Source organism: Ostrea edulis, chromosome 8 (genome assembly GCF_947568905.1).
Source record: "Ostrea edulis chromosome 8, xbOstEdul1.1, whole genome shotgun sequence".
NCBI lineage: Eukaryota > Metazoa > Mollusca > Bivalvia > Ostreida > Ostreidae > Ostrea > Ostrea edulis.
Window position 1 is genome coordinate 74,642,419 of NC_079171.1, and position 13,919 is coordinate 74,656,337.

The 13,919-nt window shown below is 35.3% G+C and overlaps 1 long non-coding RNA gene across 1 annotated transcript; it reads right to left on the bottom strand.

Moving 5' to 3' along the window:
- Positions 1–3,439: 3,439 nt before the first annotated feature.
- Positions 3,440–13,352, bottom strand: LOC130049311 (uncharacterized). The gene is made up of 3 exons (XR_008797814.1): positions 12,347–13,352; positions 7,439–7,619; positions 3,440–6,406 (listed from the first exon to the last, which is right to left on the bottom strand). It is a non-coding gene; the product is annotated as an uncharacterized LOC130049311 (long non-coding RNA).
- Positions 13,353–13,919: the final 567 nt, after the last annotated feature.

Below are 13,919 nucleotides of genomic sequence, written 5' to 3' on the forward strand. Positions count from 1 at the left end.
AAATGTTCCTTAAATTCAGCATACATACATACAGACAGACAGACAGACAGACAGACACACACACACACACACACACACACACACACACACACACACACACACACACACACACACACACACACACACACACACACACACACACACACACACACACACACACACATACGTGTAACGCGTGTCAAATGAACACCTTAACTTCCCACCTGCAACTGAACACTTCTACAGTTATTGGTATTTTAGTACGAAAATTTACTATTTGGTACTAAAAACAACATAGAAGACATTGCTGCGGTCGAAATTTGTGAAATATCGTTTTATTCACTCCTTGAATTTTTGCTTATCAAGTGAACACTTTCCTTTACACACGGTCAATTGAACACTTTCCTTTACACACAGGCAATTGAACACTTTCCTTTACACACGGGCAATTGAACACTTTCCTTTACACACGGGCAATTGAACACTTTCCTTTACACACAGGCAATTGAACACTTTCCTTTACACACAGGCAATTGAACACATTCCTTTACACACAGGCAATTGAACACTTTCCTTTACACACAGGCAATTGAACACTCTGGCACACACGGGCAAATGAACACTCTGACACACACGTGTAATTGAACACTCTGACGCACATGGCCAATTAAATACTCTGATACACGCAGCCAGCTAAACACTCTGATACACACGGGCAATCAAACACTCTGAAACATCCAAACAATCATTCTCACCACGCTAAATAAATAAGGCCAAATCTCTAAAGCTTACAAAAAAGCGTGAAACGATGACATAAATCGAAATTGGGATGGGGTAGACAGGGAATCCACACATTTCGTTGAAATTATCGCCGCAAGAAAATAAAAAATAAAGGGGGGGGGGTAGTATTGATTGGATGATTGATTATATATTTTACGTCCCGTCGAGAATATTTTATTCATATTGAGACGTAACCAGCTTTAAGCGGAGTACCACGAATTTAGACCTATCCAATGTATCCATAGGGTTCAGGGTCGTAGTAGTGAGGGTTCTTTGAAATATCGTGCCAACAACTACTACATGTACGACAAGGGATATACGTTTATAAGGCCACATCCAAAAGATCCGTGATTCTCACTTCTAAATGTCGAGCGTTTGGCGAAGGAGCAATTAACACTACCAATTTTAACGTCTTAGGTTTGACGCATGAACGATGCTTGAACTCACGACCTCCCGGTTACGAAGCGAACGCTCTACCATTGAGCTACCGCGACCGGTCGGGGGGAGGGATAGTAGTGTCCACAATGATAACCTTAATTGTAATAATAACTTATAATAAGTATCATTATTATATATATATACTTCTATGATTATAGACTCCCTCGTTTGCCAATGCATGCTGTACGGGCCAGACTCTGTAGTAATTCGACCAAAAAGTATGATAAATAAAATCAAAATTCTGTAATACAGTGCCTAAAGGATCTAAAACAAGTATTCATAATTATATACATTTTTTGTATCACTTTAAGTTTTTTGTTGACTTTTGACATGAATAAAAATTAGATATCTTTGTAAAGAAATGTTACGCGATATCTTAATTCCACTCTAAAAGGGAACATTTTCATGAACATTCTGTTTATATATGTAACTACATAGATGTGACCTTATAGAAAACTTTAATCAAACGTTGCAAAAACCATAAATTCTTTGAAAATCCGGTTTATAACACCAGTTTATATCACATAACTTCAGAATCAGGATTTGTTCCCGGTTCCTTTATATACTGTTACAAAAATATCTACATGTTTATGATATGTACATGCACATTATGTCAATTTTGACTATCATCTCACCTTGAAATATGAGGACAAAATTGTAATAGAGAACCCCCAAAAATCACGATTTTGCTTCATCTTAGATATTTTTGTTTAGAGAGTTCGTGCCTTTGGCACTCATTACGCCCTTCCCTAAACGTGTTACGTGTTGGACACCCCCCCCCCCTCTCATTAACCACGTCTGAAAACACCGACAATTGAACCTGGTACATTGCGCATAAATTGAACTATTATAACAAAAGGTAAAATTCAAGTTACATATTTGTAAGTTTTATTGATGAACTTAGTTCAGTCTCGAAAGGCAAGTAGAGATTTAAAACATTTCCTGAACATTGGCAATTCGCGCCTTCGAATGAGAAATAATCTCCCTCATAAAAGTGATTTGGACCCCCACTCTTTTCCCTGCCGATCTGAGGACAGAGATGACCAATTGCAAATTCAAGGGAATATATTACCTTCTGCTTTTGTTCAAAAACTGGACGTGTCCTCTCATGACCTTTATAATACAAATTCACCACGTTGATTTTTAAAATCTTATTAATGTTTCACATAAGCTCAAATTGAAGTCCAATAATATACGCACATCAAATCAATTATCGCTCTCATTAATTCAATTGATGCGCACATCCATGTGGTGGAAATATTGCTCGCAAAAATTAATTTAGAGCTCTGTATGAATGACTTGATTATCTCTTTTAATTCAATGGAGGATCTTTTTAATTATATATACAAGGCTATTTCATAAGCAATTAATGCGCGCATCATTTTTTTTTAAAAGAGCAACAATTCAATTAAAGAAATCATTCAATTGTGGATATCTTGAATTGAAGATTATATCTCAATTAGATAATCTCTCTAAAATAATTATTCCACGCATCAATTTAATTAATGATATCATTAATTCAATAGAAGAGAGCAATAATTCAATTATTGTGCACATTAAGTGATGTTAGCATTAATGAATTATTGCTCTCTTCAATTGAATTGTAGCATGCATTAATTCTATTGTTGGTATCATTAAATTATAATTCATTTGAGGAGAGCAACAATTAAATTATTGCGTGCATCAATTCAGCAGAATAAATAATGATATCAATAATTCAATTCATGCTCGCAATATATATATAATGCAGAATTGAAGATATTAATTATTTGAAGAGATCTTTGATTGCGTGCATGAAATGAATTGATAATATCTTCAAATAATTAAAGATATCTTCAAATATTTGAGTTTGTTAATTTGGCGCTCCATAGATCTAAAACTATTCCTAGTGGATTCTGGTGCTTTCTGACTCAGACATCATAACAGCTCTTGCCACAAATGAATCTCACCATACAAGTGATAAAAACACACTTGAATATGTTGCAGAAAAATAAAGATCAGGTGGGTCGCATATACCTATAGCCACCTCTCTTTTAATTTCTTCATAGGATTCATATACTTAAAGGGATTTTTCTCCTTGAAAAGGTGATATTTCAAAATATGTCACTTTTTAAGGAATTTTATAATCCCCCAATAGTATGTACCGGGGTAATTTCTAAACTGTTTGGTGAAAATGTTGACAATTAAGAATCAGTCACTGGTTATCCATGTGGAATTTAGCTATCTCATATGAATAAACGTTTGATTATTTTACTACAATGTACCATATTAACCAATTTCGGAAATAATTCCTTATTTGTCTTAAATTTTGATTTGATATAAAGAGCAAACTGAAATGATAAACCAAAGTTCACATTGAACACCAGTGAGGCAATTGTATACAAATATCAAATTCATATATTACAGAATTCATTAAGATATTTGAATTATTCTAATCTTTTAATGTTCCATGGTAGCAATGAAAACAGCAGGTCTTTTATTCTCAGTCATATATTTTATTATATTACAGGAGATGTTATATGTACAATTAGTATATATATATATACATTATATATGTAATTGCATGTGCCAAAAAAAATGTATACATACATGAGTAATTCAACCACAGACATATCCATAAATTTACATTTAATACATTGAATGTAGTCCTTTGATTAAATAATCAACACAGATGGATCCATATGATAATACATGTATTTGTAAAAGAAAAAAGAGTTCCATTTCTCATACAAACGATATCTGTACAAATATCAAATTCAACAAGAGGCCCAGGGGCCACATCGCTCACCTGAGTCACCTTGGCCCTGCTGTTTTGATTTTTAAATGCTATTTTATCAATCTTTATTCTCATGAATAATGTGACCCAAACCTACCTCTAAAGAACACAACATTACTAAATTGAAATCATATAACACAAAGATATGACAAGCATGATATTGCTGTTCTGGATAAGACCAAGGTATGAAGTCATAGGTCTTGGAATGATATGAAAGACCTTGCCATAAGTAATCTATATACAATACATGAAAGCCCTATCTAAAATAGTCCTGGATATACTTAATAAGTTATACTTTCTTAAAAGTAGGTCAAACTCAGAGTTCAGGATCACAAGGTCAAAGAACATAATATGATTGATTGTTTTAGCTGTTTTCCGCCACACTCAACAATTTTTCAGTTATCTGGTGGTGCCCAGTTTTTATTGGTGGAAGAGAGAACCCAGATACAATGTACCTGGGAAGAGACCACTGACCTTCCGAGAGTAAACTGGGAAACTTTCTCACTTACCGGTGCAAGCAGGATTCGAACCCACGCCAACCACTGAAGAGACATTATTTGTCGAAATGCGCATCTGGTGCATCAAAATTGGTACCGTAAAAGTTTTACCTTAAACACAATGTAGTTCAGGACACACTGAATAGGTCAGATTTGTTTTGCCATAAAAAATTGTATATACAAGATATGAAAGCTCTAGCTTAAATAGTTCAAGAGATATCTTTAAAGATTTTTCCTTTAAATATATCAGCATATAAAACTTTGATCCCCTATTGTTACCACACCATACCTCCCGGGAAATGATTTTAACAAACTTGAATATGCACTATGTCAGGAAGGTTTAATGTAAATTTGTGTGCTTCATACTAAATTTGAAAAGAATTCTGTTATTCGAATCGTAGATTGATCGCTGTTCGTTATCTTCACCTTTCAGTTATAGAATTTAGTTAAAAATATTCAATTGTTAACATCGACGGACTACAACGGACGCAGACCAATAGCAATATGTCATCTGAGTTTACTCAAGTGACCTAAAATTGTATAATTTTTCTAAAGCTTTTGAAAATTGATAATGCTATTAAAGCCTAGTCTGATCCCTTACACTCCATTTCAATAGTTAAGCGTAAAAACAGACTAGAGTGGATGGGGACCAAACTTAAGAAAACTGTGAGATTAGTTCAATATTCAAACCTACAGTTTTTGAATAATAAGTATTTAACCCAACTGGGATGATTTCATCCAAAATATTTCACTAAAAATATTTGTGGGGATATTAGTTCACAGACATTATGTTTCAAAATGAGTACGAGTATGGAAATGAACTGGGGTTCAAATTGACTGGCTACGTATACCTAACATGGCTACATCAACAAAGAAAATCACTTGAAGCTGTGAGTTTTTAGGTTATATGTGGGTTTAAGGAATATTTGAAAGTATGCTTGGAAACAAGTATAGTGGGGAAATATGTTAGGAATTATTTAATATTAAATTCATGAGACAGCGATGCAGGAATGCAGTGATAGAGGGACTTAACCATGCACTTTTTTTCTGTGCCGTAAATTGAAGATTTTTAATAAGGGGTTCATCTGAAGCTCTAGCGCTCTGACTTGCCCCAATATCTTCTCAAAGAGCTACGATTTTGGGTTTAGTTCTGCATCTAGTTTTTTAGGAGAAGATTTTAAAAGATTTTCCTTGTATATATTTCACATATAAAACTTAGATCCCCTATTGTGACCCCACTCTACCCCTGTGAGCCATGACCTTTAACAAACTTGAATCTGTACTATATATGAATGTAAAACTTTGATCCTCGATTGTGACCTCACCCTACCCCCGGGTACCATGATTTGCACAAAACAGGAACCTTTTATGTGAATTCAACTTTCCTGGTCGAGTGGTTCTTGAAAAGGTTTTTTAAATGACCCCACCCTATTTTTGCATACCCTTTATCTATTGATGATGCATACCAAGTTTGATTGAAACTGGCCCAGTGGTTCACTCTGGAGAAGAAAATGAAAATGTGAAAAGTTTACAGAGAGACAGACGACAGGCAAAGGTGATCAGAAAAGCTCATTTGAGCCTTTGGCTCAGGTGAGCTAAAAAAGTATATAAACATGTTCAATGTTAAACCTGTTTGTTGTATTGCTTAACAGCTCCATTGCCAGCATCTACCCTTACTGAGCTTACAGTGTCAGACCTTGATATCATCATCATCACTCATTTTGACTATCCAGGCCAAATTAATATTTTTGCAAGGGTGAGGCCTGGCTGTCCTGTCGAGGTTGAAGTTTGTACTTCCACACTTGGCGACCCAGTGGATTGATCCTATCCAATCCTGTAAACTCTAGGTCTTGTTCTAGGATCTCATCCCATGTCAGCTTTGGTCTACCTGTGAAGTTCTTTTCTGTTGATCATGATGCATAACATTCTGACAAATCTGCAAAAATATTTAGAGAAGTGATTAGTAAAAGGTCTTCGTAAAAGGTAGCAAGAAATGTACAATTAGATAAAAATCATAATTTCTATTTCTACAAAGTAAGTGTTTATCAAATGATCAGCTGTAAATATTAATTCACATATCAATTATCATTTTTAAAGATTCAAAGTGATACAGATATCATAAACATTTTATGACAAATATATCATAACTACAGATTGTTTTTATGAAAAACAAATGTATCCCCAGCTCCCCAAATTGGAAGTGCTCCAAATGAAACCTCCAACCCCTTAATGTACTGCATGGTATGGAAGATAAAGCATGAGCAGGAACATAGACATTATGAACTCCAATAATTAAGCCACATAGGAGAAGGGTTCACAAACTATTTTACACCCTCCACCCCTACAATCCACTATATTAGGGACAACATTTGGATCTTTGATCTGTCCCTGCAATATGCACATCGGAAATGGCATTGAAGTATTCTACAAAATTTCAAGTGTATCGGATAAGCCGTATAGGAGAAGTATTCACAAGCTATTTTAACATCCTCCACACCTCTCAGATCTACTATTAACTTTTAGAAAAATAATTGGACCCTCCTGTCCCGACAATATGCACATCTACAAATGGCAATGAAGCATTGTACAAAGTTTCAAATCTATCCAATAAGCCATATAGGAGGAGAAGTGTTGACAAGGTATTTTACATCCTCCACCCCTCTTAGATCTACTATTAACTTTTAGGAAAATAATTGGATCCTTCCGTCCCACCAATATACACATCTACAAATGGCAATGAAGCATTGTACAAAGTTTCAAGTCTATCCGATAAGCCATATAGGAGAAGTGTTCACAAGATTTTGTGGCAGACGGACAGAAAGTACAAAAACAATATATCTCCCCTGAAAGAGGGGAGACATAATTACAGTACTGCAGCAATATTTTCACTGTATTTCAGTTGGAGGCTGTCAAAATACAAATTATCAATATACTCTTAAGGTGCAAATCAAAACTTGTATATATATACCTTTTCTCAATACATTTTAATGAGTTTTATTTCATCTCTAGTGGACTCTCTTTAGGACTGGCTCATTTTGCTGGGAATATGGGCATCTAGCTATCCTGGTGCCATGCTCTTTTTAATGAATATTGTATTTTCTAGGTTATGTCAAAGCCACTTTTTCTCTTTGATGCAAAATTATGTTTGACTGAAATTAAAGTGAAGGTTATTTAACAAGAAATCTAGTAGACACATTCAAGCAATACCTGTTCCCTACCACTACTAACAAGAGGTACTGTGAGCAATGCCCCCCGCTTACCCCAATCTCCCAAAGGGTGTTGGCAATAGGTATAAACTACCTTTATTCTGAGTGTTGCTACTTCGATGTCCAGTGCGCATGACCTTTGACCTTTTGACCCCAAAATTGATAGGGAACATCTTCATCCCATGGATAGTCCATATATACGATATGGTGACTGTAGGTGGAAAGGATAACGCTTTAGAGCCCGGAAACCATATTGCTACTTCAATGTCCAGTGCGCTTGACCTTTGACCTTTTGACCCCAATATCGATAGGGAACATCTTCATCCCATGGGTAGTCCATATGTATGATATGGTGACTGTAGGTGGAAAGGATAACACTTTAGAGCCCGGAAACCATATTGCTACTTCGATGTCCAGTGCGCTTGACCTTTGGACCCCAAAATCGATAGGGAACATCTTCATCCCATGGGTAGTCCATATGTATGATATCGTGACGGTAGGTGGAAAGGATAATGCTTTAGAGCCCGGAAACCATTGCGTCTACAGACGGACGGACGGACAGACAGACAGACGGACAACCCGATTCCAGTATACCCCCCCACAACTTGTTGCGGGGGGTATAACTATATATTTATTTAACATATGTTCAAATTCAATAGGACTTCATATACTATTTTGTCAAAATGCACAGTATTAATGAAGAGGGTGTTACAACTTACATATACCAGACGTATCATCAATGTTCTACCTAATATATTAATATCTGCTCTAGAACCTGATTTTCATGCACCCATGTTATGATGGACTGTATTATGGTATTTATCAAGCTCTTTCATCTGTCTGTTAGCTTTTTTAAAAATTCAAAATCTTAGTTTATCAATCCTTATACCCACTCAGGTGATCTAATCAGTAATTAAAAAAACTGATTAATCTTTTTGAACATCATATCTAGCAAAGATACTTACGTACATATGTAACTTTAAAATGATACTTATGCATTGTTTAAACAGCGGTTTTAATGCATATTTTGAATTAAAATTTTCAAACTTTAATGCGCATCAAATATACTTCGTAGAATAGATATAGGCCCCTGCATAATGTCAAATTTGGGTCACATGCATCATACCCCTGGTTAGATATAGATTTATATTTATGCTAATTTTGATTGAAAAACTAATTTTAAAAAACTTAATTGATCACTAAAAATAGTGAACATTAAGTAATTAGAAAATGCCAGATGTAGATCTGTGCTCTGCAGAGACATACTGGGTCATATATGCATAAAGAAGAAAAAAAACTATAAAACAATTCTCTTTGATCCACTGTAAATTGTAGGAAAATATTCGATCCCTGGGTCAGAAGAACGTGAACAACATTAAATGATAATGAAGTATTGTACACAATGGCCTTCATTTTTGCAGTTACTGCCATTACACCGGAAGTAGGGGGCGTGCTTACTGATGGGGTCCCCCCCCCCAATTGTGGCCCCATCCTACCCCCGGGGACCATGATTTGAACGAACTTGAATCTGCACTATGTCAGAAAGTTTTCATGTAAAAATCAGTTTTTCTGGCTCAGTGGTTCTTGAGAAGAAGATGTTTAAAGATTTTTCCTACATATTTGTATGTAAAACTTTGATCCCCTATTGTGGCTCCATCCAACCCCCGGGGCCCATGATTTGAACAAACTTGAATCAGCATTATGTCAGGAAGCTTTCATGTAAATCTCAGGCCATCATTAAAAATATTTTTGTTTGATGTATTCTGACTCACATTTTTCAAGGTGGGTCGGTAGGTAGGGTTTTTTTTTTTTTGGTTTTTTTTTAACGTCATGAAAATTTGTAATATTTTCTTTTAGAATAAGGAGAATTTTCTATTTTTCAAGGGACCCCCTCCCCCCCACCCCCACCCCCCCAAAAAAAAAGTTTTAAATTGCTGGAAAAAATGGTCGGGTAGGAGCAAATTTGATTGGTCGGTCGGAGTACATCAAACAAATCAATTTTTATTTTTGGCCTCAGCTTTTCTGGCTTAGTGGTTCTTGAGAAGAAGATTTTTAAAGTTTTTCCCTATATATTTGTATGTAAAACTTTGATCCCCCCCTTGTGGCCCCATCCTACCCCCGGGGGTCATGATTTGAACAAACTTGAATCTGCAATATGTCAGGAAGCTTTCAGGTAAATTTCAGCTCTTCTGGCCCAGTGGTTCTTGAGAAGAAGATTTTTAAATGACCCCACCCTATTTTTGTGATTATCTCCCCTTTGAAAGGGACATGGCCCTTCATTTGAACAAACTTGAAAGCCCTTCACCCAAGGATGCTTTTGGCCAAGTTTGGTTGAAATTGGCCCAGTGGTTCTGGAGAAGAAGTCGAAAATGTGAAAAGTTTACAGACGGACAGACAGACAGACGGACAGACAAAATGTGATCAGAAAAGCTCACTTGAACCTTTGGTTCAGGTGAGCTAAAAATCAATTAAAATATGCAAATTCATTTTTGGGTTGAATGGATTAATTGTTACACAAATTTACTACATGTATATGTATCTATAGTTTACAAATCATTACATTTTGCTAAATGATATACTTATTCTACATATATCATCTAAGATTTTAATTATACAAAATAAGATCATATAAAATCTGTAAATAAATTATGGATCAACAAAATTGTTAAATACTAAGATCTGCTTTCATATTTACTGTACTTAAGGCCACATAGAATTTCATATTTACAGATTATCATCCACGCCCACCCCTCTCAAAATTATCCACCCCATTGTTTTTTATTCTACCTTTTTTTAAAAAAAAAGAAGTTGAGAACAAATACATGTATTTGGCTTGTATATCAAACATTTAGAGCCTTTCAATGACTGACCCTAACATTTTGGCATGTTGTGGTTATATTTGACATGTTTCTATTATAAGGGTACCCAAAGATGTGGTAGTTGTGAAGGACTGTTGCAGTGTGATATGCATTTGGTCAAGTGACTGCACATGTATGCCTTGTTAAAATTGATTAATAGAGATGCTATTGAATGTGAAAGTATGCGATACCATGCCATTTCCCAATTCTGTGTTTGGAACTTTTATTATTGAGTGTGCGTGTCTTAGACTAGAAGAAGATGATGGCAAACTGAATTGAATAATGTTAAGCAAAAGAACTACAGTACAGTGACTGTTGCTTTGTGGTACAATGATGGTAATTATGACTCATTAATTAGCGGATACGGAAATGGCATATCCTGATCCTGCATAAACTGCATATTCAAACAAGAGGCCCATGGGCCACATTGCTCACCTGATTCACCTTGGCCCATATTTAAAGATTTGTTCTACATATTCGCTTCTAAAACTTTGATCCCTATTTAAGTATTGTGGCCCAACCTACTCACGGGGCCATGATTTCTCCTACCTAAAATCTAACTCCAAAAAATCCCACACAAACATAGCTTGTAAAGGGGATAGGAGGACGTGCCTGGTGTTTAATAATTCAATGTGTACAGGCATTAGAAAAATGTGTATATGCAAAAACATACTTTAAATTGTATGCAAAATGATACCCATGTCTAGTCCTATTATAATATTGGAAGGAAAATTTGATCTGGCCACCATTGCTACACGACATTTTAAGTTACGAAAAATAAAAAATTTACATATGAACACCTAGGCTGTATCAAGCTAAGTGAGCAAGTTTGTGCAGAACGAACAAAAATTACACCAAACACAGCGACACCTTTTCGAAATTTTATTTTTACAAACTTGAATTTGCACTACAGAGCTGTATGTCAGGAAGCTTTCATGTAAATTATGTAAACTGCTCTGGCCTAATGGTTCTTGAGAAGAAGATTTTTATGGCCCCATTCTACCCCAGGGGGTCATGATTTTAACAAACCTGAATCTGCACTATGTCAGGAAGTTTTTATGTAAATTTGTACTTTCCAAGCCCAGTGTTTCTTGAGAAGATGATTTTTAAAGATTTTCCCTTTATATTTGTATGTAAAATATTTGATCCCCTATTGTGGCCCCATCCTACCTATGGGGGTCATGATTTGAACAAACTTCAATCTACACTATGTCAGAAAGCTTTCATGTAAATTTCAGCTCTTCTGGCCCAGTGGTTCTTTAGGAGAAATTTTTTAAATGACCCAACCCTATTTTTGCAATTTTGTAATTATATCTTCCCTTTGAAAGGGGGTGTGGCCCTTTATTTGAACAAACTTGAAAGCCCTTCACAAAGGATGCTTTTTGTCAAGTTTGGTTGAAATTGGCCCAGTGGTTCCTGAGAAGAAGTCAGAAATGTGAAAGTTTACAGACAGGCGGACAACAGGGGATTGGAAAAGCTCATTTAAACTTTCAGCTCAGGTGAGCTAAAAATTACTATTATTCAAAAAAGCGCAAAAGAATGTTCAACTTCAGTGTTACATGAAAATGTACTTCAAAATCACTTAAAAACAATTATAATATTGCTGTATGAAAATTTTCTGTCCAAAGAAAACAATGTAAAAAAAAATATGAAGTAATCTACACTCTACAGCAACATGCGAGTATAATGAACGGGAAATATATATTCTGAAAAATAAAAAATACACCACCTGCCCCATTTTTTTCCAAGCAAGGATGGAAATCTAAAAAATAATTTTATGACTATGTGGCCTAACATATTTTGTATACTTACTAATTTCAAAACTCGAAAAGGAAATGTTATCCATGTGAAGCACTCTGTTCATCCTCTGGGGAAGACAATCTTTGATTTGCAGTTTGTGTCATGACTACACCATGATATCTTCTAATCTCGTCATACTATCAGAAAGTAGTTTTGGCAGTTGGCAAGTGTATCAATGGTGTAACTTAATCATGATCAGATATTCTATACTGTGTCATATTCAGCATAAAGTAACAAGGGCTATCATCTAGTTCTGAGGTACTGAGGAAGGGCTGTTTTTCTCAACACAGCCTTTCTTCTGGTATTCTTAGGGATACTTTATTCATCTTTTAATTACATTTCCTTCTTGGAGATTAAAAGTTGAAGACCACTGAAAGAAAAAGAAGTGATTTAATGAGTTCCATGTACAACTGTAGTTTATCGAATGTGCTGACCAGAATATTATCTAACTGTAGCCCCCCTCCCCGATCAAGCATGCAATGTCATACATGTATCTGAAATCAATACTTATAAAAATTAATTAAAATTAAAATGTTCAAATCTACAATCTTGTTACACATCTCCTATATTTTTTACTTATCATAACTTTGAATTTTTAACAAGTGTGTCCTTTTGTCCACAAACTTTAACAACCCCTCATAAACAATTTACAAATATGATATCAGAAATAATAATCTAAAAACATTATCCTGTTGTTCATAGATGCCATCAACACTAAGAGTATAACAAATAACAAAAGCTCTCCTGACATTGTCCCATTCTGAAAGAAATGATGTGCTTATATCCCCAAAGGCAGGGGGTTACCCAGAATTGTGTCTAGAGAGAGGAATAATATTTATGGAATTAACCAAAAAATTAGTTATAAATTTTTAAAATTTTTAGCTATGAATTCATGTTAAAAAATTGGTAGCTCAGTGGTAACAGAGCATTTGCTTCATGATGAAGAAATCATGGTTTCGAGCCATGCTAATGTACTTTATTTAGGGTGTAAATGTAGGTAGTGAGGTGAATGCTCCATCGTCGTATTTAGCATTCAAAAGAGAAAGTTGCTGGTCTTTCAGATGAGACCTTTAAACACCACATGCATGCGTCTAAATGTGTCGCACTTCATATTACTGAAATATTCTCTACAGGTATTATCAGGTTGGGAACACTTCCCCTATAGCGAGATATTCTCGCTGAAACGCGATTATCCCTCTTTAGCGAGAAATAAACATTACCACAAACAGGTGTTTTTGCGTCTTCATTGAAAATAATGTCAAATCCCGTGCAACGCTGAATAAGTGCGACACGCACTCAACATGATGCGAATTGTTTCTATGAAATTGACAACATAGTCATGAAATTGCATGTCAAAGTTGCTGCGTAAAAGGGAAGCAGTCTGAAATCCAATACACATTGTGAGTGTTTTTGTTTTGATTAATATATCTGCAGAAGTATCACACATTTTAGCACATTTTCTTCTTTTCACGTGAAACACAAAGAGATGTATTCCACGGGTGTTTTTCTCGGTTGTACGGGATATATTTATTCTCGTTAGAGAGGGATAATCGCGTTTTAGCGATAATATCTCGCTATAGGGGAA